Source organism: Pteronotus mesoamericanus, unplaced genomic scaffold (genome assembly GCF_021234165.1).
Source record: "Pteronotus mesoamericanus isolate MK-2021 breed Mesoamerican mustached bat unplaced genomic scaffold, CSHL_Meso_final contig_182, whole genome shotgun sequence".
NCBI classification, from domain to species: Eukaryota; Metazoa; Chordata; class Mammalia; order Chiroptera; family Mormoopidae; genus Pteronotus; species Pteronotus mesoamericanus.
In genome coordinates, this window is record NW_026555078.1 from 18,038,120 (window position 1) to 18,043,257 (window position 5,138).

Here is a 5,138-nt window from a genome sequence, read left to right on the forward strand (position 1 = left end):
CCCTTCCCTTCCCCTCTCTCTAAAAATAAATAAATAATATCTTTAAAAAACAACAACAACAACATTGTGAGATCCTGCTTATCTCTCCACCCTCACTTGGTTTTTGGTTCCCTTTAATCCTCTTCCCTCCAGCCTCACTGACCTTTTTCCTGATCTGCACCACAGGACTTTTGCACATCCAGCTTCTATTTAGCTATACTTGTTCTTCAGTGCTTAATTCAAGCATCACCTTCCCAGAAAAACCTTATCCAAAATTTCTTATCCCGTCATATGTCTCTATTATAGGTCCTTAAAACACCATGTTGCCATTCTTAGCTGCATTTGTCACAGTTGCAATTTTGTATTTGTAAGTATGATTATTCAGTCATTGTATGTGTTCCACACTTGACCGTAAGTTACATCTGGTATTTCTCATAATTGTACCCAGTGCCTGGCTTACAGTGAGCACCCTGCAAACATTTATAGAATGAAGGATCAAAAAAGATAGGTACTATTTTTAAAACAGGCACTATTATTAACCCATGTTATATAATGAAAAAAATTGAGGTTTAGAGAGGTTAAGTAACGTGCAGCTAAGCAGTGACTGAGGCAAAATTTGGACCTGCTTTTCTGACTTCAGAGCCTGTATTACTAGCAGAACTCTGCTTTTCAGGTGGACCCAATACCAAAACTGGATTAACCAGCAGCTTTCTAAGGACAAGAGTTCCCTGCAGCCACATCCGCCTAGTCCTGGAAATCAAAAACAGAATCCTGGAAATCAGAACAGAATCCTAGAATCCTAGAGCTGGATGTGATTTCAAAATCATCTGGTGAGAAGTGGTCTCTCAAAGTAACATAGCAAGATGGCGACAGAGTTAGGTTTAGAACTTCTAACTCCAAACTCAATGCTTTACACCTTGAATACACTATATCCACTGTGCCTCTTTTCCCAGGGCAGGAGCTTAGTGTCCAAGGTCCAAGGTTATATCTGCCAAGAGCAATGACCTCCAAACTTTTTCGAGTGTAGTTAACTCGTGATCGAGGGAGAGGTGCAGAAAGCAAAAGATTCCTGGATCCGCCTATCATCACATTCCAGGATAAAAAAACTCAGTGCTATCAATTAGGGCTATCCTGCAGGCAAATTTAGGGGCACCCTTAAACATCTACTTGAGTAGTAGGCATATAATTTGTTTTGCCCCAAGCAAAGTACTCAACTGCTAAATCCATAAACTGCATTATACAACTCTCTGAGGGAAGTACCACAATTAAGTTCACTTTACAGATAAAGAACTGAGGCTTATAGAGATTGAGTAATTCATCCTATCCAAAGTTACAAAGTTTATGAGGGACAGAGTGGGAAAATGCTCTAGGTTGGCCCTAACCAGGTAGCTCAGTTGGTTAGCGTGTCATCCTCATACACCAAGGTTGTGGGTTCTGGTCACGGCATGCACAAGAATCAACCAATGAGTGTATAAATAAGTGGAACAAAAAATCGATGTTTCTCTCTCTCCTCCCCCTTCTTCTTTCTCTCTAAAATCAATAAATAAAAACAATGTTTTAAATGTTCTACGTCTAGGCTCTTAAACCCTATACTAACTAAGTTCTTTCAAAAAACATTTCTTTCACCGCTGTCTGCCTAATACATTTATCATTTCATTTTAAAAACTAGTTTAACAAAAACAAAAATGAGATACTCTGTATGTTCAAATATAGAAAGATTATTATTAAGGCAAAAAAAATCTATGGTGACCTGTCTATGGTTTATACATAACTAAAAAGTACATATATAATCAGCCATTAATCTGTTGGAAGCAGGACTGGAGAAGCCATAAACAAGAAGCAGCCAAAATAAATAAATACCAATAAAAATGAAAAGAAAATAGGAAAAAAACAGGAAACAGCCTTTTACTCTTCACTCCTCTACTTCATGAGCAAATTATTATTTAATTTTTTAAAACTTGAAATGTGTACTGTAAATGTGAATATATATCATTTCACAGTGTAGCTAACTAAATACCCACCACAAACTACACTGGCAGCAATTTAATCCCCTTATTCACACTCAAACCAACTCCCTTAAAAATGAAGGCAAAACTAAGGACAATAAAGCAATGCAGGCCCTGGAGTCTGATCAGGGTTCAAACCCCTGGTTCCACCATTTATCAGCTTATCCGGTGGGTTATTTAACCTCTATGAACCTCAGCTTCCTCACCTGTGGCATGGGGACACCCCTGCCTCCTAGGATACTGCTAAGGACAGGAAAGATAAACTCAGGTCAAACACTCAGTACAGAGCCTGGCAGGTAGTGACCAGTCAATAGGGCTAGTAGCCATTATTAGGCACCCCAGGCAGGAAAGTTCCAGGCTTAGAAAGTTAGATCAACCATAGGAGCTTTTGCAGGTCAGTTTGACCCACGGTGGAAGCCACGGGCTGGAACCTCTGTGGCACTGCAATGCCTCAACCTGAAGTCTGAAATCCAAGACACTCTAAGACCAAAAGCTTTTCTGTAAGTCTAAGGCGAACGAGTTCATTTGGAGAAAGATCTTGAAATGCCATGAAGCCATGTAATGTCTTTATTGATTACACTTGAGATGACTAGCCATACATTTTCCTGAGGAAATATCGATTGCTTGATTATGTGGTGCTGCCTGGGACCTCACCAAGGATTTTACATAATATATGGTAGGTGCACCTTGTTACTTTTTAAAAATCTATGAAATCCTGAGTTCCAAAAAATGTCTGGCTCCAGAGGTTTCAGATATGTATTGTAAACTTATCTTTCCAGAGAAGCTCTGAGGTCTTCCTTGTCCACAGCCCATCTTGTCCCTATTAGTGATTGGCTAGGTCATATGTGGGGACAGAGGAACCTGGCTGAGTCTCAGAGGCCTCTGGGCATGCCTGGGAATCCAGCAGCAACACAGTCCCTTGGGAGCTGCCAGACAAATTTTCTAATCTCTCGGACTCGGTTTTCCTACCCGTAGCATTGACACAATACAGCTTGCCTGAGAAATGCCACCATTGTTTTCTGATAGTAAAACACAAGGTAGGGAGGTAGGATCGAGTGGGAGGAGAGTTGATGTGGTCTTGGCAGAGGAAATAAATGTGTTTCTTATCTTTTTCCTCCAGGCTCTTCTCCTCTGACATTATTAAAATGCCTGGCAGATACTTTGAATGTTTGTTTTCATCAAGTTTCCTTGCCTTTCTAATCTGCAAATACTTCTGTGTGGTTTCTTTTCCTGAACATTCTGTTTTGCCTAGCCCCTGGGTTTTCTCAGCCTCACCTGCCCAGTGTGGGGTGTGGAAAAAATAACTTTCGTCCACCTTCTAAATTCTTCTAGCAGGTATACTTACCTGGTAGGAGAGATACCATGGTCACAACGGTGGTTTTCCCAAGTTGAGGCTTATGCATTGCACTCCCCATGTGCTGACCCCTGTGATTTCCCCAAATGTGGGAAACTCGACTGCGTAATTTGTGGTGGTGGGGGATTGCGTTTGCGCTCTCCCCTGAAAAGAAATGAAAATAACAAAAAAGAGTGGATTTGTCTAGCTGGGCTAATAACCACATCAACAGGTTAACATGAGAAAATGTGTACAAAGTTTACTATGGATGTACATGTTGGGGATGTCATGTGACTGGGATTGGAAACACAGTGGGGAGTTGAGGCTAATAAGCCATTCTAGACAAAGGAGAAGCAGGGCAGGGGTCTGGGGTTCCAGAGGGAAAGTAGGTGATTCACAGGTAGTGAAAAGAGCAAGTGCATGGTGATCAAATTCTTGTTGGGCCATTCAGAAACAATGGAATTCAGGGGAAATGGGGCTTTGCTAGGTTTCTTCCTGTGCCACATATGTGCTCACTTATATGTCCTAAGGTGATTATGCTAAGGTTCCCTTCCTGAAGCAGGTAAAAACAAACAAACAAACAAAACTGAATTACTTTAGGCAGAAAGGGAGAGGGTCGAAATTTGTCTCTGAGTCAATTTGTTTTTCAATAACCAGATTAAAATCAGCATCCCAAGAGGCCCATTGTGGGGTGGCAAAACTGTGATCCCCTCACCAGCAACCAGGTAGCAAGGCAGAGACCTTGTTAGAGAAGACATGAGTCCCCAGTGGACTCCTGCCAGCCCCGGTCACTCCAGTGAAACAGATGAAGTAAGCCCTAGGTTATCACTGTTGTTCATGCTGGGATTGTCATTAGGACCCTGAGGGAAAAAGGACGGGCAGGGGCGAGGTGGTTTCCCTTTTACTAATTGAAGTCATATCCATCCAGTCCCAGTGAAAACAGTGTCTGAACTGGCAAGCATAGAGTCACAAGATGTGAGAGCTGCAAGGGACATTCCAGCTTACGTACTGAAGGCAGTAGCAGCGGGATAGTTGCTTTTCTTTATTCAGCAGATGTCTATTAAGTGTCTATTTATGCCAGGCTGCATACCAAAGATGAGCCATCGAGCCCTATCCTTCTCCCCGGAGCTGAGTCAGGTAAGAGAGAAAGGCAAGATTCAAAAGTACAGTGTGTTGAGCCCTGGCAGGGTGACTCGGTTGGTTGGAGCATCATCCCGTACACCAAAAAGGTTACAGGTTCGATCTAGTCAAGGCACATACCTAGACTGAGGGTTCGCTATCTAGTCAGGATGTGTACGGGAAGCAACTGATCAATGTTTCTCTCTTGTATCCATGTCTCTCTCTCTCTCTCTCTCTCTCTCTCTCTCACTTCCCCCTTCCTCTCTCTCTCTAAGATCAGTAAACATATCCTCAGGGATGGATTAAAAACAAAAGTACAGTTTGTTGAGTGCTGTGATCGAGAAATACAGGATATTATAGGAAGCTGATGGAGGCGAATCCAGACCTGGCTGAGGAAGAAACACCTGAACTGAGATTTTAGGGACATCTGGGTGGGTGTGGCTGGTAATTTCAAGGAAACAGACTGACGTATGGGAAGGCAGCGCACTGTTAGGGAACTCAGACTTGCCTCTTCGTGTTTGTGTGTATTTGGCCTTATTCCACAGCTAAAATACTCTTGTCTCTGATGACCAGGGCCATATCTTTTAACTTTGTACCTTCAGAACCTACTCGGTTCCCTAAATACGTTAAGTGCTTGGCCAGTGGTTATCAGTGGGAAGTGTTTTCCTACACACAGAGGGAGAAAAGTCTTGTCCTCAGAA

The 5,138-nt window shown here is 42.3% G+C and overlaps 1 non-coding gene across 1 annotated transcript; it reads left to right on the forward strand.

Moving 5' to 3' along the window:
- The first annotated feature begins 3,322 nt into the window (after window positions 1-3,322).
- LOC129066099 (U1 spliceosomal RNA) lies at window positions 3,323-3,486 on the forward strand. Its single transcript, XR_008528642.1, has one exon. It is a non-coding gene; the product is annotated as a U1 spliceosomal RNA (small nuclear RNA).
- Window positions 3,487-5,138: the final 1,652 nt, after the last annotated feature.